Here is a 26,553-nt window from a genome sequence, read left to right as displayed (position 1 = left end):
CAGAAAAGAGGGCATCAGTGTGGCCCAATGACCACCGGAAGGCAGAGTGAGATGAGGCTACCAGGAGGAGTGCAATTCTGGGACCACTATGGGGGGGGGGGACCATTGGAGGTTGGGACTGTGGGTGAGGGGAGCCATACTGTCTATGGAGAGTGCTAGGGCTGTGGGGGATATGAAATGTGTTGCGTTCGAGGGTTGGCAGGCTGATCCCAAGAAACAATACATTACAGATAAGAAACTTCAAGTCCCCTGACTGGAGTGGTTCAAAAGGAGGTTACATGAGGAGCTAGGGCTACATTGAAGTTCCAAGGTGTTGGAGATTTACTAACCAGAGGTTTAGAATGTCACAGTCCTTTCATGAATTTTGAAATAAAGACTGGGGAGAGATCAGACCTCCTCCCGTGTGCTGGTGATATGCAACAATAGCACTGAGATGAACTTTGATTGATGAGGTCAGAGACCTGAGGATGAAAGGAAGGAAATGGAGCAAGTCCCTTAGACCACAGTAGAAGAAATCCTGCCGGCTGCTCCCACACCATGAGGCCAACTTCTTGTACTCGATGACGATGTACAGGTTGGCCCTAAGAACTGCTGCACTCAAGCCTGATGCAGCCTCAGTCCTTGAGATAGCTCTGATGATGCTCCAAGCCACCATGCTCCTGCTACTCCCTGCAGCTTGCTTAGGTGCACAGCACCTCTTAAAAAAAAAAAAAAAGAGAGAGAGAATATTAAAAAGTAGAGATGTGCATCATTTTTTAAAACCGTTTTGAGCTTCGTTTTGGGCCCCCCCATGGTAAATTTCATTTTCCCTGCAGTTCAGGGTTTTTTTTTTGGGGGGGCCCTATTTTTGGGTTAGTGCACACTAACAGGTCAAAGTTAGTGCGTGCTAACGGGAGTTAGCATGAACTAACCCGAAAAATTCCATCATTTTTTGGTTCCCCTGAACCATACCAAATTAGGCAATTTCGTTGAAATTGCCTAATTCGGGAAAAAACGAATGCACATCTCTATTAAAAAGTAGGAAAAGTTCCATGGCGCCCTTGGATGATGTTGGAAACTCTACCCCTACTTAAGTGATTTTTGGATCTTCCTGCCTTGCCTCAGTAATGGGTCTCCTCTCTTGGTAGTGCATTTTGCTCCTGCATTCCCGAGTGTCCCACCTTCCTGTGGCTTCCTCATCCAGAATTCGATTTTTAAATATATTTTTTTCAAATAAACATTCCCCATATTCCATTTGACAGAATCTATGCCCGTCTAACAGATATACACGTCCACATGGTGTATGCGTAATGCAATATGGATGTCTGATGCAATAAACTGGAGAGTACTATGGATGCTCTTTTTTGAAAAGCGCCCTTTTCATTTGTTTCATTTGAATACTGCACCAGGCGTCCAGGAGAGATGAATGTGCACGCACTGAAATAATGGGCACCCGATTTGGACGCACGTTTTTCTGCGCCTGATATTGCGTCAGCCTGATAGTGAGTAAACCAGATGAGCCTTGCAACCCTTAATGGATATCAGATTTTATATTGCTATCGTGCGCCTAAGATGATCCCATGAAGTCAGTCATGACTGTAATGTGATCAGGGATCTACACCAGTGATGGTCAGTGGGTGACTCACTGGCCACATGCAATGTTTGTATAGCCAATGAAGCCATTTAAAAAAAAAAAAATCCTGTTTGGGGAATTCACTATCCTTTACTATTTTTTTTCCATAGAAGAAGATTGAGTCAGTAGGGTGGCATGAGGTAAATGGAAGAGGAGTAATGACTAGAGGAGACTGCAAAGTCAGCAGCAGAAGAATAACCTGCCACCAGACACGAGTGGTTCTGATGTGCACACGAGGATTCAGGGAGGACATGGCATCGAGAGAAATATATTTCTGTTACATGACCACAGAATTCACATCATTTGGTCCTTGTAATGTGTTATATGGGGGAGTCACCACCTCTGTTTGCAAAGCTTTTAGGGACACTCTAATCTCAGGTAATATTCGACCATACTCCTGCCTTGCAAAATCTTTGGTTGTAATTTATGTATAATACTGATCATTTTATGAGCTAAGAAAATGTTAGGATACCAGAACCCTTCTGGACACCCTTGTAGAGCTCTATACATTCAAGGATAGGTGCCTTCCCTTCTCTGAGGATTCTGTAGACAAGAGCTTTTTCTCACACTTTTGAAAATTCTCTTACTTTTTGTTCTTTCTTAAGGCACTCGAAAATACTTTGAGGAGTAAAGCTTCAACTCTTACCTCCTATTTTAGTCTTTTCTAGGACTCCTTAACAATAACATTTCTCAGTAGGAGAGATCCTACTTCTTCCTCCACTCTAGAGGAACCATCTAGAATTCTTACATCCAGAGCACGCTCAGACACACTCTGCCTCTGGGTCTCCCTAACCCCTTAAAGGAACCCTCCACTCTGCATGCACACAAAGAGGTGCTCCATAAAATAGAATACGGAAAGTCACATCTTGTACTTAGGTCTCCTATATTAGTAGGGAATATAAGTGGTGTCTACAATAAAAACATTTAGGGATAGATTTTAAAACTCGCGCGCTGGCGCGCCTATTTTGCATAGGCCGCCGGCACGCGCAAAGCCCTGGGACGCGCGTAAGTCCAGGGGCTTCATAAAAGGGGCGGGAGGGGGCGTGTCCAGGGGCATGGCGACAGTTCGGGGGCGGGCCTAAGGGCGGTCCCGAGTCCCCCGGCACTGCGGCCTGTGCTGGGGGATGCCGAGGTGGCACGTGCAAGTTACGCCTGTTTCAAGCAGGCGTAACTTGCTCAACAAAGGTAAGGGGGGGGGGGGTTTAGGTAGGGCTGGGGGGTGGGGTAGATAGGGGAAGGGAGGGGAAGGTGGGGGACGCGGAAGGAAAGTTCCTTCCGAGGCCACTCCGATTTCAGAGCGGCCTCGGAGGGAATGGAGGCAGGCTGCGCAGCTCGGCGCGTGCAGGTTGCCGATTTTGCGCAGCCTTGCGCGCACTGACCCCGGCTTTTATAAGATACGCGTGGCTACGCGCGTATCTTATAAAATTTGGTGTACTTTTGTTCGCGCCACTGGCGCGAACAAAAGTAGGCGCACACGTATGTTTTTAAAATCTACCTCAGCGCATTTAGCATTTAATATTAAGCAAAATTAAGATAACTGATTAATTTTGTCGGCTCTATTGCCATTGAATATCAACCTCAAAATTTGTTTTTCCATAGTTTTCCATAGTCACAGAATGGGAAAAAAAAGCCTTAGTAAACCAGGCCTTTAAGAGGAGGATCTTCCGTAGATGCCCCACTCCATCAGTGTGCTGCTCCTAGGATAAGAACTGGCATGGACTTTCCTATTGATTGAGATGTATGTTTTCAAACTGAACCTCAGTCTTATTTTGTAGTAGAGTTTTGGGGTTGATGATTTGTTTGCTTTGGGTATCCCTGGTGACCAGGATACCTATTTGATATGATAAACTGTTTGTTTTTCACTTCGATTATTAAATGGGCTTTCCCACTGGAATTCTGTTTTTTTCTTCTAGAAGAACTAGGTTTTAAAATATATAACTTGTAAAAATCCTCAAGTGCCTGCATCCACAATTTTGAAAAAGCAAAATTCTGAAATAGAGCATCTTTTTTTTCCCAAGGATCTACTGTCCTGCAATTTCAAGATAGGAAAAAAATGCTGCAGAAAACAAATTGTGCAAGGAAAAATGTATGTAAAAAGCAATGGGGTGCTGTGGCGTCCTATTCTTAAATTTAGCATTTTGAGGCAAAATGTTCCGCAGTTCTTCCTGCACAAGCTTTTCCTTACACAAGTATGTTTGTGCAGCATATTTTCCCTTCTTGAAGTTGCAGGAAATTAGATACTTGTAAAAAAAAAAAAAAAAAATGCCATTTCAAAGCAGGAGCAACTCCAGTCTAATCACTGTTGCTCTCATACAGATCTCATTATCCATTATGGGAATGATTTTGACATTAGAAAAAAATGTGAAGATTGGTAAATACAGGTGATGTAAAAGAAGAAACTCTCTTCTCTATACAAACACTGCCCCCCTCCCAAACAGCTCCTCTCCCCTCCCACACACACTTTATAAAAGGTACTTTTAAAGGGCCAATAACATTTTTCTAGCTGGGATCACAGTACTTGCCTTTGAAAACATGGTTTGGCCTTTCCTAACACTTATAATCTCTGAGAAAGGTGATAGGGTAGTTTTTTCAGCTTTGGATTTATCTAGGGACCTTCATTTTCAGTTTTATTTTATTTTTCAGTGTTTATTATAACTAGACAAACATTGGAGAAATCAGTGGAAAAAAAATGACTCGTTTTTCCAACTAAACACTTTTTGCTCTTGTAATAAACAGTGATAAATTATTTGGAAAAATAAAATAAAACTGAAAATGAAGTTCCCTATATATTCTCTATATCTAGACATAGGAAGACAAATCATCATTATTTTGCTGTGGTCACTTAAAATATCAGTTGCAGAGATAAACTCCAATGTCGGAGTTCCTGACTCTCTTTCCTCAACTTTTTATCACTAAACCATGCCTCATCCCTTAGGCAGAAAACCTGAGACAATTTCTTTTTCATATGGCTTACATGAGAACCCCCTAGATGGGTCAGTGAGATACAAAGGCTCTGTAGAAATTAAAAAGTGTACGTCTGAGCATATGCGTGACACTGTGAATAATTGCCTTTTGGAACGAAAGCCTTTAACTAAAGAATTAGTGAGCGTGGGCGCAGTTAATATAGCTAAAGCACTGTAAAAGGTGAATTTTAAAAGCCTGACGTGCACCCAAACCAGGAGGTATGTGAATATGCCAGCATGCACGAGTAGATTTTAAAAGCCGCCTGAGTACGCGCGTATCTCCTGCTATGCGCACAAATGAAAAGTTCCCAAAAAGAGGCAGAGCGTGGGCATGATCTGGGCAGGGAGTAGGCATTCCTGGATTTCACCTTGAAATTAGCACATAAATACTTACATGCACAGAAGTGGACCAGGGTCCCTGGTGCGTAACTTTACTTCTGTTATGGATGGCATGTAAGTCGTAAAAGAAAGAACAATAGATAGACCAGTGGGGTTTTAAAGGTAGGGCTAACAGGGGAAATGGGGGGCTATTAAATTAGTGGGGTTTGGAAGTCCTTTCCCTTACCTGGGCAAACTGGGAACAAACTGGAGAACTGGAAACATTGGCATGCGTGTCTACTAAAATCCCCCTACTTACCCAATAGAAGCGGCATTTGCGCGCATAGGTGCGTGCCCACTTAAAATTGTGCACACATGTATGCATAGTCTATTTTTATAACATGTACATGTATAAACACTAGGGGTGTGAATCGTGTGATCGATCGTCTTAACGATCGATTTTGGCTGGGGGGGAGGGAAATCTGATCGTCGTGTTTTGTTTTGTTTTTAAATCGTTAAAAATCGTAAATCCGGGGAGGGCGGGAAAACCGGCACGCCAAAACAACCCTAAAACCCACCCCGAACCTTTAAAACAAATCCCCCACCCTCCCGAACCCCCCCAAAATGTTTTAAATTACCTGGGGTCCAGTGGGGGGTCCCGGCGCGATCTCCCGCTCTCTGGACATGGCTGCGTTAAGAGAAATGGCGCCGGTGGCCCTTTGCCCTTATCATGTGACAGGGCAAAGGTAGCGCCGGCGCCATTTTGGTTCCTGGCTCCCGACGTCACGCATGCAGGAGATTGCTCCCGGACCCCCGCTGGACCCCCAGGGACTTTTGGCCAGCTTGGGGGGGCCTCCTGACCCCCACAAGACTTGCCAAAAGTCCAGCGGGGGTCCAGGAGCGACCTCCTGCACGTGGGCTGTATTGCCAATATTCAAAATGGCGCCGGCACTACCTTTGCCCTCACTATGTCATACGGGCGACCGTATGACATAGTGACCGTATGACCACTAACCACATCCTCTGGCAACAAATTCCAGAGTTTAATTGTGTGTTGAGTAAAAAAGAACTTTCTCTGATTAGTTTTAAATGTGCCCCATGCTAACTTCATGGAGTGCCCCCTAGCCTTTCTACTATCCGAAAGAGTAAATAACCAATTCACATCTACCTGTTCTAGACCTCTCATGATTTTAAACACCTCTATCATATCTCCCCTCAGTCGTCTCTTCTCCAAGCTGAAAAGTCCTAACCTCTTTAGTCTTTCCTCATAGGGGAGTTGTTCCATTCCCCTTATCATTTTGGTAGCCCTTTTCTGTACCTTCTCCATTGCAATTATATCTTTTTTGAGATGCGGCAACCAGAATTGTACACAGTATTCAAGGTACGGTCTCACCATGGAGCGATACAGAGGCATTATGACATTTTCCGTTTTATTCACCATTCCCTTTCTAATAATTCCCAACAACTAATTACAGATTTTCTGCATAAAAATAAAACTGAAGGTCTTCCTCTTTCTAAACCTTCCTCAGAGATGCCAGGTAGAGATTAAATAAAATTGTTGACAAAAACAAACCTTGTAGTACATTATAATTTTGACACCATGGGCTAAAGGAAAATTCTATAAAATGACAGATTGCACCCAATTTTTCAAGAAAGAAGAGGCACCAATCTGTCCTCTTAATCCCAAAGGCATTTAACCTGTTCAGTAAAACACTATGGTCTATTGTATCAAACACCACTGTTAAATCGACAGGTCAACTGTGATCCAGTTCTCAAAGGATGTTGTCTATCAGTGTTATCAAATTGGTCTCTGTTCTAAAATGTATCCTAAATTCTGACTGATGTGGAACCAGAATACTAAATTCTGCTAAAAATATTCTAATTTCACTAGGGTCACCTTCTGAAGGAGCTTATCCAAATAAGGATATTTGCAAGTGAGCTAAATTGGCTAGTACATTGAGGTCTAAGGAAGGTTTCTTACTAACAGGCCGATTCAGTAAAGTCCACGGGAGAGTGGACGAACGCCCGCTCTCCCGGTGCGCGCACCAGCCCCTCGCTGGTGCGCTCGATGCAGTATTCAAATTAGGTGGTGCGGTGGAAACGGGGAAAAGGAGGCGCTAGGGACACTAGCGCGTGCCTAGTGCCTCCTTTTTACCCAGAGCGGCGGCTGTCAGCGGGTTTGACAGCCGACGCTCAATTTTGCCGGCGTCGGTTCTCGAGCCCGCTGACAGCCACGGGCTCAGAAACCGGACGCCGGCAAAATTGAGTGTCCGTTTTCGGCCCGACAGCCGCCTGCCCAATTTAAATTTTTTTTTCTTTTTTTTTTTTTTTTTTTACTTTTTACAACCTTCGGGACCTCCGACTTAATATTGCCATGATATTAAGTCAGAGGGTGCACAGAAAAGCAGTTTTTACTGCTTTTCTGTGCACTTTCCTGGTGCCGGAAGAAATTAGCGCCTACCTTTGGGTAGGCGCTAATTTCTGAAAGTAAAATGTGCGGCTTGGCTGCACATTTTACTTTCTGTATCCCGTGTGCATACCTAATAGGGCCATCCACTTGCATTTGCATGTTGAGGGCGCTATTTGGTGCTGCGGGTTGAACGCATATTTTCCTCCCCTTACTGAATAAGGGGTAAGGTAAAACGCGTGTCCAAGAGCAGGCTAACAGTGCGCTCCGTCGGTGTGCACTGTACTGTATCGGCCTGTAAAGGTGTTATAGCAGACTTCCTCAGCATAAGGGGCACAAGTATTTCCAACAGTGATTTTTTCACCATAGAACTTACGAGTAGGTCATAAGTAAAACATCGATAGTGACTGATTTGTGGAGTTTTTATGCATAGTGTTAAAGATTTAGAAGGATTTGAACTTCACAGAAATGGAGAAATTAAACAAGAAAGTTCTTTAACAGTTCAAAAAATGTTACCTTCATCAGAAGAAGTTAGTGTAGATGAATTAGCTGCAGATTTATAAATGTTATACCCTTAAACTTTTGATTTAGAATCACTGAATATTTATAAAAAGCTAATCTTTTCAGAAAGGGAGGAAATGAGGATAGAGACATCTCTTAATGTGAAGAGGTTGTTAACTTCTATTGCAGTCTATAACGATTGTTAACTCTTATTGTGGGGAACAAAATTACTGACCATCTGGATGGATATGGACTGGTGAGGGGCAGAGCCAGCATGGATCTTGCAAATCTGTTGGAATGTTTTGATGGGGGTTAACAAGCATGTGGATGGGATTGAAACAGTATATCTGAATTTTTGTAAAGCATTTGGCAGAGTCCACTTATCAGAAAACTGGGAACTCGGGAGATGGGAGGTATGTCCTATTGTGGATTGATGATTGGCTAGGGCTGAGTGGTCATTTCTCTCAATGAAAATTGCTGGGTGGTGACATGCTCTGGGGATCTGTACTGTGACCAGTTTTTTTGATATATCTGAAAATGATCTGGAAAGGGGAGTGATGAGTGAGGCAACCAAATTTGCAGATGGAACAAAATTATTTGGAGCTGCTGAATCACAAGCTGATAGTGAGGAGTTGCCCATGGGAGGGGGGCCTTGTGAGATTGGAGGATTGGACATTTAAATGGCAAATGGGGTATGGTGTGGATGGGTGTGAGGTGATATATATGGGGGGAAATGATTCAAACTGTGGCAGAGTCATTGCAGGCAATACTTAGGGGTCCTCAGTTCAGTGTGTGGTGGTGGTGGCTGAGGGAGTGGCTGGTATGTTGGGTGCTGTTGGGAAGAGAATGGAAGATATAACAAGGGATTGTGAGCAATTCTGGTTGTCCCATCTAAAAAAAGACAGAGCAGAACTAGAAAAGGTATAGAGAAAGGCAACCAAAATGATAAAGGAGATAGAATGGTTATGAGAAAAGTTTAAATTGGTTAGAGCTTTTCAGTCTGGAGAAGAAGTGGCTGAGAGAAGGTATGATAGAGGTCTATAAAAACTTGAGTGGATTGGAATGGGTAAACAGGGGAAGCACCTTGAAGAGGATCTAGAAACCTGGTAGATGATGGGTGAAGTGGAACAACAGTGGACCAAAGGGTACAAAATACAAATCTCTCTGTAAGAAAAGCAAACAAGTACTTGAAAATAGAAACCGATCTGGTTCTCAAAGGAGTTGACTAATAAAGTAAAGTAAAAAAGAATGGCCTTCAAGAAGTACAAAAGTTTCCAAAAAGAGTAACACAGGGAAGAATATCTGGTGAAGTTGAGGGAAACAAGGAGAGCAATCAGAAAAGCAAAAGTTCAAGCTAAAAAGGTATAGCAAGGTAACAAAACATTTTAAAGATATATTATGAATGGAGAAAGACCAAAGGTAAAATTGAAAGGAGACAAGGAGTAATGTGTGTTGAGAAAGATGATGAAACAGCAGATTTATTAAACAAATACTTCAGTTTGGTGGTCAATAAAGCAGACTCTATAGAAGTATTGTTGCTGGTTGACAAAAGCATGGATTAGATTGGAGTAGACACAACACCATTTACAGAAGAGAAGGCCATGGTACATTCTAGGATACTAAGAGAACTCAGAGATATGCTGCAGGTCCACTGAAAGATTTATTCAATAGATCCCTGGACACAGGAGTGATACCACAAGATTGGAGAAGACTGAGGCTGTGGTCCCACTTCACAAGGGTGGTAGCAGGGAGGAAGCGGGAAACTACATGCAGTTAGCCTCACCTCAGTGGTGGGAAAATTAATGGAGTCTCTGCTGAAGGAGAGGTTAGTGAACCCTCTTCAATCAAGTGGGTTTCTTGATCCAAAATAGCATGAATCCACCAGGGAAGGTCCTGTCAGCCAAATCTGATTTATTTTTTTGATTGGGTAACTAGAGAATTGGATCAAGCAAGACCACTTGATGTAATTTACTTGGATTTCAGCAAAGCCTTTGATTTAGTCCCACATAGGAGGCTTGTAAATAAATTGAAAAGTTTGGACGTGGGCACCAAGATGCTGGAGTAGATTACAAACTGGTTGACTGACCTGCTCTGATGAGAGAATGGTATGAAGTGGAGTCACTGAAAGATCTGTTTTGGGATTGGTTCTGTTCAATATCTTCATTAACAATACTGTGGCGGGGTTAGAAGGAAATGTTTGCCTTTTTGCGGATGATACCAAGATATGTAACAGAGTGGATGTGCCTGAAGGAGTAAAGAGAATAAAAAATGATTTAAGAAAACTCAGTTGAAGATTTGGCAGCTGGGATTCAATGCCAAGAAGTGCAGAGTCATGTATCTGGGGGTGCAATAATCCAAAAGAGCTTTATGTGATAAGGGACAAAAGACCATTGTGCACGGACCGGGAAAGGCACCTTGGGGTGATTGTGGCTGGTGATCTGAAAGTAGCGAAGCAATGTGACAAGGTGGTAGCTACAGCCAGAAAGATGCTGGGCTGCATAGAGAAGGGAATAACCAACAGGAAAAGGGAGGTGATAATGTCCTTGTATATGTCCTTGGTAAGGCCTCACCTGGATTACTGTGTTCAGTTCTGGAAATCATATCTCAAAAAGGATAGAGACAGGATGGGAACGGTCCAGAGGAAGTGACCAAAATAGTGTGGGGTCTGTTTCAGAAGACCTATGGAGGAGAGGCTAAAAGATCTAAATATGGAGGAAAGGAGGTGCAGGGGAGATATGAGACAGACCTTCAGATACCTGACAGGTATTAATAATGCACAAAATTCAAACCTTTTCCATGGGAAAGGAAACAGTAGAACTAGGGGTCATGATATGAAACTCTAAGGGGAAACTAATATTAGGAAATATTTCTTCACGGAGAGGGAGGTGAATGCCTGGGATGCACTCCCAGAAGAAGTGGTAAAGACGAAAACAGTAAATGAATTAAAAACGGGCATGAGACAAACACTGCAGATCCCTAAAGGTTGGAAATGATGAAAAGAGTGGTGTAACATTTCTGCTTGAACAGAGCGGCAGTTATTACCCTTAACAGAACGCATGGGGTTAATGTTCATGGACCAGCAGTTACTGCAATAAGCAAATTGCTGGGCAGACCGGATGGACCATTTGGTCTTTATCTGCTGTCATTACTATGTTACTGTGTAAGTTATTTGTCCTTTCAAATAGCACTAAGATGCCTTTTTATGTGATACTGTATGCTTCATTAACTAAACATTCCTGGAGCTTCTATTAGTAGTTTAGCTGATGCCACTATTTCTCTTAGTCATAAAAAAGGCAAAGATAGTGCATACCACCTTATGTCCTTAATCAATTCTCACATTAAAATATTAGTGAAAGTACAATAGTTGTGGTTGTAGCAGGTCCTCTCTAGCCTTTATGCATATACACTAAACAGGCTTTGTCAAGGGACATAGTTGTACACATAACACTGGAATATTTTTTTAATATTGTTTATTTGGCTAATAAAAAGATAGTTCCAGGACTAATACTGTTAGATGTCGACAAAGCTTTTGACCAGATAAAGTAGACATTTTTTCAGTATTGCAGAAAATTGGATTACCAATGGCTTTACAGGCCTAGATTCAAGTTCTGTACATTATCCCTCATGCTCAGATATGGAGTTCAAGGTTGCACAGAATGGATTTAAATATCAAGGAGTAAAAATCATCAGAAATCAACAAGATCTTTATAAGACAATCTATATCCCCATCATTCAAAAGATAAAGAAAGAAGTGAACATATAGGCTAAATTCCTGATCTCTTTGATTAGCAGGGTTAATGTGCTATTACCAAGCTTACTTATATATTTCAGCATCTTCTGTGTAATGTACCAGCTATGGCCTTTCAAATTCTTAATAGTGCTATCTATAGCTTTATGTGGCAAAATAAACCCTCTAGAATTAAGCTTAGTACATTATGACTGGACAAGGCTCATCGGGAGGATGGCACTTCTAAATTTAAAGTTTTATTAATGGGAGGCAAGGTTAGCTGGGATTAAAGAATGGCTTGGGACAGGATCAATGGCTTGTACTGGAGACATATCAAATTAGGGAGTTAGATTTTCAGGTATTATTTTTTAAACTGCTCCTTCTCCTTTGTTAGAAGGATTTCTAATGGTAATGTTGCGAAGGCCGGCCACGGGTTCCGTGGCCGGCTCTCTTCACCTCTTTTCTGTGGCCCAGGCAACCCCCCTCTGTGGCGCAGCAAGGACGCTGACGCCGTTCAGCTCCAGGATTACTCGCGCGGCCCATCTGCTGCCAAGCTCCGTTCTGCCTGGGAGTTCCCTAGTGCGTGTGCGTGCCCCTCCTCAAGGTTTAAAGGGGCCGAGACGCGCTAGGGCTGACAGGCCTCCCCTGATGACGTCATTTCCCCGGGTCTATTCAAGGCAAGTTCTGACAACTAGAACTTGCCTTTGCAACTGGTTCCCTCCTTAGTTGTCTTGGCTCCTTGTTCTTTGTGTTTCAATTTTCAGTCTCGTCTGACCACTGCCAGAACCTGACCTCTGCCTGTCCAAGGACCTCATCTGACTGCTGCCAGAACCTGACCTCTGCCTATCCCAGGACCTCGTCTGACCACTGCTGGAACCTGACCTCTGCCTGTCCTTGGACTTTGTCTGATCGCTGCCGGAACTTGACCTCTGCCTGTCCCAGGACCTTGTCTGACTGCTTCCGGAACCTGACCTTTGCCTGTCCTTGGACTTTGTCTGACTGCTGGAACCTGACCTCTGCCTGTCTCAGGACCTTGTCTGACCACTGCCGGAACCTGACCTCTGCCTGTCCAAAGACCTCGTCTGACCACTGCTGGAACCTGACCTCTGCCTGCCGTCTGTCCTCGACTGTTCCTGACCACTCTGCCTGCTGCCTGCCTTCTGACCTCCAGTCTCCAACCTGACCACACTCTCCTCTTGTCTGTGGGCATGCCAGACTTCCACTCTCTCTGGAGACCTTGCAAGGCCCACCTAAGTCCAAGCGGCCCAGGTCCCTACGGGCTCCTCCCGGGGGGACCTCGGGCTTCCAGTGGTGAAGCTCTCTCTGGCCTCTGTCTCTTCCCGAGCTCTGACAACTAGAGCTTGCCTTTGCAACTGGTTCCCTCCTTAGTTGTCTTGGCTCCTTGTTCTTTGTGTTTCAATTTTCAGCCTCGTCTGACCACTGCCAAAACCTGACCTCTGCCTGTCCAAAGACCTCGTCTGACTGCTGATGGAACCTGACCTCTGCCTGTCCAAGGACCTCATTTGACTGCTGCCGGAACCTGACCTCTGCCTGTCCAAAGACCTCGTCTGACCGCTGCCGGAACCTGACCTCTGCCTGTCCAAGGACCTCGTTTGACCGCTGCTGGAACCTGACCTCTGTCTGTTCCAGTACCTCGTCTGACCGCTGCTGGAAGCTGACCTTTGCCTGCTGTCTGTCCTCGACAGTTCCTGACCACTCTGCCTGCTGCCTGCCTTCTGACCTCCAGTCTCCAACCTGACCACGCTCTCCTCCTGTCTGTGGGCACGCTGGACTTCCACTCTCTCTGGAGACCCTGCAAGGCCCACCTAAGTCCAAGCAGCCCGGGTCCCTACGGGCTCCTCCCGGGGGGACCTTGGACTTCCAGTGGTGAAGCTCTCTCTGTCTCTTCCCGTGCTCCGCTCCCCGGGGGCAGTTGCCTTCTGGTTCCTACCAGGAGGCGCAGCTCCACTACCACAGGACAAGGGTTCACCCCCGAGCGCAACAGGTAGTCCTACTCTTGCTCATATGCTTGGGGTCTGGAGATTGATGGTGACAATTCTTAAGGTCATTCAAGGATAAGATTTCTGTTATTGTTCCTGTGTGCAGTCAGAATGGCCAGGGAATAGACGCAGACTAGGCTCTGGCTGAATATTCAGGATATTTATTAAGTCACAACAGTAAAATCCTCTGCATAACTTTGCAGCTTATAAACAAAAAAGCAGTATCACAATTTACAGTCTCTCGGTCTGGGCCTTTCCTAAGGTTCCTCCATTCCTCCTGTTTCCCTGGGGCCTCCTCTTCCCTCATAGGCCTGGCTAGAAATACACCTTCCCAGGGACCTCCTCCCAGACCAGGATTCCCTGTTTGTCTGGGGCTTAAGGTGGACTGGGCCAGATCTCTGGATACGGTCCCTTAAGGTATTCTGGGGTTTTTCTGTGTATACTCCTTCACAGCTCCATTGAAAAATAATCTGTGTAGCTGTTTATATAATCCTTTTTGAGCTATCAAATTAGCAAACTAAAGAACTGAGGTTTCCTGGCAGTTATGTGAGGATCAGACATTTAAATCCTTCACCTCTCTTAAAAGGGAATTTGATATTTCCATTTCCAGCACCTATTTAATGACATCTTTAATTTAAATTGGCTTTAGAATGTCATTTTGAGAGGGTTGGATTATCAGAGGATGAAATATGACTGAGCAAGTATTTTGTCAACTTCATCCAGGTGTCAAGGTGATTTCATCTAGATATTTCATCTAGTTTATTCTAAATATGGTTGGGAATGCACTGAAGATCTGATAGATAAATGGAACAGTGATTGTGCCATCAAACTAAGTGAAGAAGACTGGGATTTATAGAATTCTGTTTTGCTAAATGTGTTGTGGAGGTTTCTAATCTGTGTTGGTGGGGATATGGAAGGGTACAGTCTTTCAGTCACATGCACTTAAATAAACTTACAAAAATATAGTCCCAGGATTAGGGGACACCCCATGAAGATAATAGATAGCACATATAAAACAAATTGGTGAAAAATGTTCACTCAGCACACAATTAAACTGTGGAATTTGTTGTCATAGGGTGTGATGAAAGCAGCTAGCATAGTTGAGTTTAAAAAGGGGTTAGAAAAGTTCCTGGGGGAAAAGTCCATAAAACAATTTTTGGCCATGAGACTTGGGAAAAGTTACTGATTATCTCTGATTAGAAGCAAGAAGAATTTGATTTATTCTTTGGGATCCTGATGGGTACTTGTGACCTGAATTGGCCACTGTCAAAGATAGGATGCTTGACTTGATGGACCTTTTCCTCCAAAATGGCATTTCTTACGTTATTTTATTTATTTATTTATTTATTTACAATTATTTATAGCCTGCCTTATTACCAAGCACTTGTTCAAGGCAAATAACTAAATTAAAGCAACAATAGAACAATACAATCATAACAGTACAATCATAAAAACAACAATAATCATAAAATTCATACAACAAAAACACCTCGCTGAATAAAAATGCCTTTACATCCTTGCTGAAGCCCTTATAGTCTTTCTGCTGCTACAATCCCACAGGAAGACTATTCTAAAAGGTAGGAGCTACTGAAGATAATGTACAACTGCAAGTATGTTGGAGCCTAGCAGATGACATCACAGGGATGGTCAGTAACTGTTGTCCTGAAAGCATAACAAACATTCTTATATACCCTCATTTTTAGAAGTCAGTTTGGAGGAAACTTGTTTAATTTTGTAATCATTAAACCCTACAGTCTCCCTACTTGATCTATGTTCCTCAAATCTGATAAGGATGGAAAAAGACTGGTGTGTGAAATTAGTGTATCTGATTATTAATACTTAATTGAGGGAACATTATCTTCTGCTGTCATTGAAGAAAGCTACCATCAAGCCACTATGGAAAAAAATGGTTCTAAAATGATACTGAGTTACAGAATTATTGATCGGTGTCAGATTTAGCATAGCTATCCAAAGTTATAGACAAGGCAGTATTAATTCTCGTTCAAGAGTTCTGCACAGTCAGATATAGATTTATTAGATGAATGGCAGTCAGGCTTTAGGAAATATCCTATCATGTTGTTTATATTAGTTTCCAAAATGGAAGATCTCTGAGGTATGCTTTAAGAGGGATTGGATGTGGTACTGATTCTTTTAGATCTTGGTGCCACATTTAACACCATTGTTCATTTGTTGTTGCTCTGGCATCTAGCAGATGCTGAATTTCAAGAGGGGACTTTAGAACAGTTACTTTCTTTATGAGGGACAGGATGCTGTTTGTCCTTAATGATGGTGATGCTTCAATGTTACATTCAGAGCCCTATGGAGTCCTGCAAGGTTCTTTACTTTTATCATTACTTTTTTTTTTTTTTTTAAATGTGTATTTACAATCATTACCGCTAGTGATCCAGAAATATGGCATTAGTTACTTCTTTTTCACTGATGGTATAAAGTTGTAATCTCCATTGTGTAAAACTTGAGAGAAGGGTTTAGAGAGGCTTAATGATCATCTCTTAAGAGATCTCATCATGGATGCTTCATAAATTAAAATTGAATCTGACAGAAATCGAGGTCAGGTGGGTTCATAAGGATGATATGGAGTTCTCAAAACCATTGTTATTGTTGTGTGGAGAAGGGAGGGCCCACATTCATCGGAATCTAAAGATCAAGTCTTGAGCTTTGGGGGTCAAGATTGATAGTGGTCTTAAAATGCATCAACACGTTTCTTCTGTGTTTCATATCTGCTATTTTCATTTGCAACCGATCCTGCTGTTACAGCCACTATTAGTCTTATTTTTCACCAGAGACAGAAGCCTCCTTCCTTCTGCACAGTGTTCCTCAGTTTCCTGCTTGCAGACATCATAAGGAAGAGTGAAGGAGTGAGGGGACAGAAGCACCCCCTTGAGCACATTGGTGCTTTATGTGGCTGCACAGATCAGAGCCCAAAAACTGGCCCTGCAGGAAGGAAGATGGAGACTTATCTCATTAGTTCAGCTTACATCCTCTCTATTAGGGAATGGGCATTTAGGAGAAACGAAATAGGAAATGAGACAAAATTTCCTATTTTGTTTTGCATCATTTCCAAAGTTAAATTCTGTTGAAATTTTGTCAGAATCTCATTTTGTTTTGAAAACCTATTTAAAAAAAAAAGTCACAGGTTGGGCTTAAGCCTGGATTCGAAGCAAGGAGCTCCCAAGACCCAAAACAGGGGACCCAGTCTACACCCAAGCTCAACTCTGGCACCTTGGCCTAGGCAAATGGCTGCTACCACTGCCACCAACCCTGTCTCCCTCCGCCCACAGTGACCCTACCCTGGGCTCATCTGAATCCTCTTGCCACTTATACACCATCTGTGGATCTAAGGGGCAGGAGCGATCCCCAGTCCCTCCTGCCCTGCTGAGCCTCTGTTTCAAAATGGCACTGGCAGGCCCAGAGGCCAGCACTGTTTTGCTGAATGGAGGGGAATCTATACCTCTATAGAGGTACTTTGAATGAGGAAAATGGTGTCAGCCGCAGGGCCTGCCAGTAGCACTTTGAAATGAAGACCCAGTGAGGAGTTACTGGGGATCAATTTTGTCCCTTGTACCAGCAGATGGGGTAAGGGGTACACGGGACCCCGGAGGGCATTCTTGGGGGCTTTGGTGGTGGTGACAGTTAAAGTAGTGACAGAGGGAAAGGGAGCAGTGCAGACTCCATATATTTTCTTATGTTTTTGTTTTGTTTTCTTTAAATAGACTACTAAAACTGTATGTGTAATACTCATGGTTGTATCATGGATCTATGCAAAAAGCATTATGATATTCTTAGTTTTGTTCTCAATTCCTTTCCAAATAATTCCTAACATTATGTGTGTGAAAGAGAGAGAATAAATGTATTTCTCTGATATATATCTACACTATGAAAGCACTGATTATTATTATCATTGGGGATTTTATGTATATCTATCTATATCTACATAGATATAAATAGATATATATGTTACTTAGATATGTACATATATAGTTAGATGTTTTTTATATACATATATGGCCCAATTTAAAAGGGCCACGGGAGTAAAAAGACGAGGGTTATGTGCATGGCTGCATCTTGTGCACGCTGCACGCATTTTAGAACAGGCCTGGCCACTCGCATAACCCCCATTAAGCGCCGAAGTGCCGGGCCCTGCAAAAGGAGTGAGCTGGGGGCATGGTCTGGGTGGGGAGGGGCAGAGCAGGGTGGGCCCGGACAGTGCCATTAGCAGCTGTCCCGGGGAAGCATGCACCAGCAGCTGGCCCGCGCATGGAGATTACTTCTGCTTCTGGGGATCAGTAAATATTAAAATAAAAAAATTATGGATAGGTAGGGTTAGGTTAGGGTTCAGTGAGGAGAAGGGAAGAGGTAAGAAGGGTAGGGTTAGGGATAGGAAAGTTCCCTTCCAGCCTGCTTTTTAATTGTAGTGGACTGGGAGGGAAATGAGAGAGGCCCGATTTTGTCGACGCACATATTTTGCTAAAATTCCACTCCCTGTGTTTGCAAGTCGAGGGCCGCCTGCACATATGTGGGCGGATTTTAAAAACCGGCATGCATGTGCGCACAACCATCAGATTTTATTACATGTGCGCGCCAGCATGCACATATTATAAAACTGGCGCGTCCATGTGCATGCGCTGGGAACCGCGCGCCCATGGATGTGCATGCACAGGGCTTAAAATCGACCCCATGCTGTTTATATATATTAAAGGCTTGTGTCAGTCAGTTTGGTGGTCAGTCACTGTGTTGGTCAAACTTTATGCGACATCTTGTCTTTCATGCCTACACACACAGAGATGGGCAGATATAGGCACACACACATGGGCTCATACAGGCTCATACAAGCTCACACAAGAATGCACACAAGCTTGCACAAGTGCATATGTAAAGTTGGGCAATGCGCACATGCTTTATAAGTGCGCATGCAAGCTTGCACAAGTACATACAAGTTCACACAAGCTGTTTAAGCTCACAAAGTTTGCACAAGCACACATGCAAGATTGCACTAATACAGAATTATGCTCAATCACGCAGAAACGCACATAGGTCACACAAATAAGCAGAAGCTTGCAAAACTGCACACAGGTTCCCACATGTGCAGACATATGCATAGAGGCTCACACACTCATACAAACATACCTACAAATAGGCACACACACACACACACATTGTTATAGATTAGACTACCAGAGCAACATCGGGCATTTTTTGCTAGTACATATACTTGAATATATCTAGAGAGAAATATATCAGCTCTTTTTGGGTAGTTATCTAGGAGGTATTGCTTTCAATTTGGAATTTAGATTTTGTAAACTTACATAGTTGTTAGTATTTCCTTGCTTTAAAATTAGTGTTATTGCCAGTTTCCCAGTAGTTAATAACAATAGCACTGGGGTAATGCTGTATGTGCTGCCCGCTTGATGCTGTAGCAATCACTATTAACATGAAAGATGAAGCATCTCCATTTACATTCTGCTCCAACCTCAGAGAAATCATCAACATTCCACCCAAATGAGGCTTTCCACAGGAGGGGGGTGGGGACGACAAAGTGGGGGAGGGCAGAAGGCAAAAATGTACATGTGTATATAAGTAGAGCTAGTTACAGACCCAGACCTAGCAATTAAGGGCATCTTAATGTTAGAGAGGGAACATCTGGTACTTCATCCAAGTATGTAAGACAAAGCTACGAGGTACAAAAACAGTGTTGTCCTTTACTCGTGTTTACAAGGTACATCCTTATAACTTATCTGCAGCTGTCTTGAGGGAGGCATTTATTTCATCACTCCAGCCTCCCAAACCCCCTTACCTACTACACAGAGAAACCTTTTCCAAAATCCAGGATGTGAAAGCAATCAGGCCATGTGGTGCTCTAATGATCAGAAAGCTGCAGGAGAGGCCTTTAGCACATCAACAAATGGTTCCTCAGCTTCCTTCTCATAATCACCTTGCATGAGAGCACACATGATTAATCCCTTCTGTATACCAAATTGATTGCTCAGGCTAATATCTCAACCTCAAAAAAGCCAATAAAACCAGAAAAAGGAAATGCATGGAATGTATATATATTTATACATGTGTATTTGGTCACTTTAAAGTTCATTATTGTAAAAAAAAAAAGTATTTGCATAAAAATACTGTATATCAAGTTGTCATCTGTTCATAGATGCTCTTAAAGTGCTGTAACATCTGTGCCTTGGATACATGTGATACTGTAAATGTGTTACTTCCTCAGTATTCGGGCAGGACAATCCCAATGAGTAGGTTGTTATGCACCTCTGCCAGTAGATGGAAACGGAGCAAAAGCTGATGTCACGGCCATATACTCCCACCCCAACATCAGCCTGCCAGTATTCTCCATCTACAGCAGATGATGGACATGTATTTCTCTTCAGGGAATTGCCTGTGAGTAAAAAAAAAAGAAGAAAGAAGACAGAGGTTTGATAGGAGATATCAGAAAGACAAGATGTCTATATAGCACGGTTTGTTTCCTGAGGTGATGCCGTCCGGTCCCTCCCTCAGCAGAGTGCCTCAGTCCAGTAGCCTTGACTGGCATGGACCTAAATTCTAATTAACGGTTGCAGGCCAAGAGAGGCTCGGTGGTGAATGCTCTAGCTCTCTCCCCCTGTAGCCAGGAGGGCTGAGGTCATGTAAAAGTTTTTTACTTTACAAAAAAAAAAAAAAATGAAATCAGCATAAAGAAGAAAGAAAGTAGGAGAAAGGGTATGTTTCCTTGGCATTCAGTCCCAGTCACATCTCTGGGGTGTTCTGTGAAGTGAAGAGGTAGTGCAAGCATGGTGGGTTAAGCAGCCATTTGGCTAGACTCCGCCCTTCGGCTCCTCCCTTTTTTGGTGTGTGGTAAGCCATGAGGCAATTTCACGCACTTTTTACTGCGGGCCATCGACGCTCCCCTTCATGTCCATTTGTGCTTCTGTTCTCACCTGTGCATCCCATTTGGATGTTCACCCTTCTGGATGCACATCTTGTGCATCTAGATTAAGTGTTTTCTTTAGTGTTGGTACTGGGCACCCAGATTGGGCATCTAATTGGATGAGCGGCCTAGGTGCGTGTGCTTGGACACAAATTTTTGTGCATCTGTTTTGAGCGTGACTGATATACGTGGGTATTCTAGGCATGAGCTTTTTCTGGTCTGCACATTTACAACCATGGTTCCTGTGGTGAAGAAGTCTAAGCATTCAGCTATTTGATCTGCATGCAACATCAGGGCCATTCAGCCGGAGATTTCTTTAAGTTTCTGTCAGTGCTGCCTGGATGCTCAGGGAGATTTATCTCCTTCTGATTTTGCCAGTGATGGTCCATCTCCTCGGACTGAGGGGAGTGGGACCAAGGGCAACACACTACGGTGGTGCCCCTTCCTGGATCGATCCATGGGCTGAGTCATCAGGGGACACTAGTTCTCAGGACATCAGGTACAGGTCTATTGGGCCTGGAATGGACTCATCCTCCTTTCCTGGATGGAATTCTTCCAGGGATTGCAGATATTTCTACAGAGCCGGTTTTCTGAATCAGTGCCAATTTCCTTAGAAGGAGAAACTTGGACCCAGGAGAATGGGAGCTGGCGGGCGAGGCCTTTCAGCTCCTGGTGGACTACTGGGACCTGCTGTTTCTAGACCTGTTGGCGGCCTTCAACAATGCAAAAGTTCACAGTTGGGACCCAAATTGAGGGGCATAGATGCTCTCATTCAGTAGTGGCGACGTGGCACCCTGCTGTACCTAAGAAGGTGGTACCTAAGAAGCTAGGTCCGTGCACTTTGAGTGCTCCTCTGCCTGTCTCCACGGCCAAGCGCTGTGATGCAGTATGGTCTGACAAAGCTGAAATGCAGGTGGATCAAGATGACACAGATGATGATGGTGGTGGATCTCCTGGTGAGGAAGGGGACTTTCCCCCAGATTTGGAGCCATATTGAACTCTTTCCAATTTCTTTCATAGAGTTAAGCTTGATCTCTCAGACCTTGAAGACCCTCAGAGTGGCTGAGACTGACTCTTTGGGGATGCAGAAGAAGGATCCCATTTTGGTCACCATATGCAAGACTTCCTGTTTCTTTCCCCTCCTGGATACAATCCACGAGTGATTGATCTGGAATGGAGTGCACCAGAAGAGTCCTTTAAAAGAGGGTGTGTCTTGGCAGATTTATACCCCTTGGATTCGCAGGCCAGAGAGTAGTTGTGTTTTGCTAAGGTGGATGCCTTGGATAGAAGGACCGAGGCTCTCCTAAAGCAAGCCTTTGAGGAAGTGAAATTGAATTTACAAAGTGCTGTAACATCTGTGCCTTGGATACATGTGATACTGTAAATGTGTTACAAAGGTGTTACAAAGATGGAGCCCCTCGGTCATCCGAATGAAGGTTTGTGAGCTCACCTGTTGGTGCAGGAGATAGGTACCTGCCTATCCCATTTTATTCTTGGGTGGGTCCAGATTAATTTGGATCAATGGGTTCTCGAAGTGGTTCAGGCTCTAGGATTTCTTGGCATTCCTCAGGATGTCTTTATGGTCTCTACATGCAGCACCTCTCAGAGGCTAGAAATGGAAGTGACATTATAAAGGCTGTTGCATCTGAAAGCGGTGATTCCCATTCATTAATCACAGCAAATATAGGTCATTATTCCATTTATTTTGTTGTGCCCAAGAAGGAACGGTCATTTTGACCTATTCTGGATCTCAAGGGCTTCAACCGACATTTACTAGTCACGCATTTCAGGATGGAAACTGAAATAATGGCAGTACAAGCAGAGGAGTACCTCATATTTCTGGATCTGATGAAGGTGTATCTGCATATTCCCATTCGACAAGAACCACTTCCTCCGGTTCGCTATTCTGGATCATCATTACCAATTTCAGGCCTTGTCTTTCTGGTTAGCCACAGTGCACAGGACATTTTCCAAGGTTATGTGGTGGTAGCAGCAGCCCTCTGCAAGGTGGGCATTCTAGTTCACTCCTAATGGGATGACTGGTTGATTTGGGCCAAGAATGTGGAAGAGAGTCATCGCACTTCATGCAGTGTGGTTTCCTTGCTACAGGAACTAGGCTGGGTGGTAAATCTGGCCAAGAGCAATTTGCAGCCATCTCAGACCCTGGAGTATCTCGAAGTTCGATTTGATACAGGACAGAGTATTTCTCCTGGAGTCTCATATCACATGTTGATGGTGCAACTTTGATCCCTGCGGAACTCTGTTCATCTGACCGGGTAGGTCTTATCTGCATGTCCTGGGGTTGATGGCTGCCACATTAGTAGTTGTTCCCTGGCAAGGGCACATATGCTCCCTCTTCAATGTGTATTGCTTTCCCGATGGAGTCCACACTCTCAGAATTATGCAGTGAGGCTACTCCTCCCATTAAAAGTGAGCTCTCAGTTGGACTGGTGGTTACAGGTGGATCATCACACAAGGTCATTTCCCTGAAGATGCCAGATTGGTTGGTACTCATGACAGATGCAAGCTTCTGGGGCTGGGGGGCTCACTGTCAGGTGTTGGTGGTACAAAGGCACTGGAATGCACCAGAACAGCAGTGGAACTTCAACAGATTGGAGGCACATGTGGTTTGATTAGCATGCCTGCAGTTCACCGAGCAGCAGGAGGTTCAGGCTGTCCAGATAGTGTCCGACAATGCGATGATGGTGGCTTACATCAATCATCATGGTGGAACCAAGAGTTAACAGGTGTCAGAGGAGATAGATGCACTCATGGTGTGGGTGAAGCAGCATCTCCTAAGCATATCCACCTCTCACATTGCCAGAAAGGACAATACCAGTGCTGATTTCCTCAGATGGAGAAACTTAGACCCAGGAGAATGGAAGCTGGCAGGAGAGGCCTTTCAGTTCCTGGTGGACTGCTGGGACCTACCATATCTAGACCTATTGGTGGCCTTCAACAACGCAAAAGTTCTACATTTCATCAGTCACAGATGGGACCCAAATGAAATGGGCATAGAAGCTCTCATTCAGAAGTGGCCATGCAGCGCCCTGCTGTATGCATTTCCACCCTAGCATTTGACAGGCAGGCTGGTCCAGAAGATTGCAAGTCAAACCAACACCGTCATTTAGTGGCTCCAGATTGGACTTGAAGACCATGGTACACAGATCTCCAAAGACTTCTGGTGGACAGTCCCCTCAAGTTACCATTTTGGACAGATCTGTTACATCAGGGGCCCATTGTACACCAGGATCCAGGTTGAATCTGTTTTACAATCTGGCTATTGAAAGGGCTTGGTTGTTGAAGCAGGGTTATTCACCTGCTGTAATTTCCACTCTACTTCGGGTCGGGACATTTTCTACTTCTCTATCCTATGTTAAAGTTTGGAGGGTCTTTGAGTCTTGGTGCTCTGAGCGAGGTACTCAACTGCTCAAGGTGGATATTCTTTTGATTTTGGAATTTTTACAGGATGGTTGCTTAAGTGTTTGTTCTCTAATAACTTGAATGTTCAAGTTGCAGCCCTGGCTTGTTATAGGGTGTTGTGAACATCGGCCGCGGCAAGCCGCGACCGGGACTTACCGCTGGTCCCAGGGGCCGAACGGACCGTCGGCACTAGGCGGACTTCGCGTGTTTTTCAGCGGCAGCAGCCGCTGCTGCCCCAAGATGGCCGCGGCGTCTCTCTCCGCGCGGCTAAGCTCCGCCCCCTGCCAGCTGCTAGGGCCGCGCGGGCGGCTCTGGCTTGTTATTGAAGAAACTCTCACAGGATGTGAGCTGGCTCCTTCCTGCTGCATCCCATTGGCTAGAGACTATTTAAGCAAGGTCTGTACACTCAGACCTTGCCTTGTCTTCTTGGCTCCTGCGTTTGTTTTGTTCCTGGTTCCTGTTCGCCCTCCTGCGTTGTTTTCTGATCCGGCTGACGTTCTCTCTTGCTTCTGACCTCTGGACTGGCTGCGGACTCCTCTGGCTTCTGATCCCTGGACTGGCTGCGGACTCCTCTGGCTTCTGACCTCTGGACTGGCTGCGGACTCCTCTGGCTTCTGACCCCTGGACTGGCTGCGGACTCCTCTGGCTTCTGATCCCTGGACTGGCTGCGGACTTCTCTGGCTTTTGACCCTTGGACTGGCTGCGGATCTCTCTGGCTCACGACTTCTGGATTGGACTCCTTCACGAGATTCGCGGGGTTTGCTCCTCGACCTGCTGGAGGCGCCAGCATCTGGATTACACGACCTGCTGGAGGCGCCAGCATACTTCTCTGGCTTTTGACCCTTGGACTGGCTGCGGATCTCTCTGGCTCACGACTTCTGGATTGGACTCCTTCACGAGATTCGCGGGGTTTGCCCCTCGACCTGCTGGAGGCGCCAGCATCTGGATTACACGACCTGCAGGAGGCGCCTGCGTCCAGATCTTACTCTTTTCATCAGCAAATCCCGAGAATCAGCCTCGCCTAACGACGGTGGTCTACTCGATCATCGTCGAACCAAGGGTCCACCACTTGATTCATAACAGTAAGACAAGGCCATGGACCCGGCGGAGGCCTCTGCTCTGCGGGCCATTCCCGGCCTGGCTCAGAAGATCATGGAGCAACAGGGTATGCTCGAAGCCATGGCCGCCTCCATGGAACGGCTCAACGCTCGACTAGATGCGGTGGTAGCCAGCCAGCCAAGTGCATCAACCGTAGCTCCACCGGTCGCTCCTGCTCCACTTTCAACGTCCAGCAGCCTTCGACCAGTCCTTCCACTTCCAGCACCACCACGCTACGCCGGAGATCCCCGTCTCTGCCTGGGATTTTTGGACCAATGTACCATGCATTTCAGACTACAATCACCCTTCTTTCCAGATGACGCCACTAAGATTACCTACATTCTGTCCCTGTTGGAAGGCAAAGCCCTCACATGGGCCTCTCCTTTATGGCAACGTTCTGACCCGGTATTGCAGAACTACTTCCAATTTATTGAACTATTCCGCACTACTTTCGAAGAACCCGGAAAACAAGCCGCTGCCGCCACGGATTTACTACACCTCCGTCAAGGAGGACGTTCCCTCACGGATTACAACATTGATTTTCGTACTCTGGCCAATGAACTCCACTGGGAAGAGAGAGTCCTTCGGACCATATATCTTGAAGGACTTACTGCCAAGATCAAAGATGAACTGGCTGCCCGAGAACTTCCGACCTCCTTAAATGGTACCATCGAACTGGCCACCAGGATCGACCGTAGATTACAAGAAAGAGCACGAGAGGGCGGCAACTGGAGGAGACGGTCTACTTTTTCCCAGATCTCTCCAAACCCCACTCCTCCGCCTCAAGGAGCCCATTCCAATGAGGGTTCCAGGGACGAACCTATGCAGCTCGGAAGAGGCCCGCTGTCTACAGAAGAACGCTTGAGACGGCGCAGATCGGGGCTTTGCTTGTACTGTGGAGGCTCCGGACATCGTTTAGCTAACTGCCCTATTCGTCCGGGAAACTTCAAAGCCTAGGGACTTTGGGGGGTGTTTCCCTGGGTCAGTTTTCTCCACAACCCCCACTCACTTTACCTATCACTCTCCATATGAACGAACATGAATTCTCCACGTTGGCGCTAATAGACTCTGGAGCCGGAGGGAATTTCATTTTACAATCACTGGTGGATAAGCTCCACGTTTCAGTTCGACTTTGTCTGCAACCTCTAATCATTTCCTCCATCCACGGGGAACCTTTACCCGGCAGAATCACGCATCAGACGGAGCCCCTGAATTGTTTTATTGCACCAGATCATTCTGAACAAATTACCTTCTATGTCATCAACAAAGCCATTCACCCTGTAGTACTGGGCATACCTTGGCTGCAGCGTCATAACCCCCAGTTTGATTGGACTTCCTTACGACTGACACAGTGGGGTCCCGAATGTTCTGGGACCTGTTTCAAGGACTCTGGTTCCGCTTCCAATTATGTCTGCACCTCGCTTTTGGGAGAACTACCCTCTTCATACCACCAATTTGCAGATGTTTTCTCGAAGAAAGCGGCTGATGCGTTGCCGCCTCATCGGGCGTTTGACTGCGCTATCAAGTTGATTCCTGGTTCTATACCTCCGCGAGGACGAGTCTACCCTTT

Source organism: Rhinatrema bivittatum, chromosome 1, assembly GCF_901001135.1.
Source record: "Rhinatrema bivittatum chromosome 1, aRhiBiv1.1, whole genome shotgun sequence".
In the NCBI taxonomy this organism is placed as follows: domain Eukaryota; kingdom Metazoa; phylum Chordata; class Amphibia; order Gymnophiona; family Rhinatrematidae; genus Rhinatrema; species Rhinatrema bivittatum.
Note: the sequence above shows the minus strand (reverse complement) of the source record.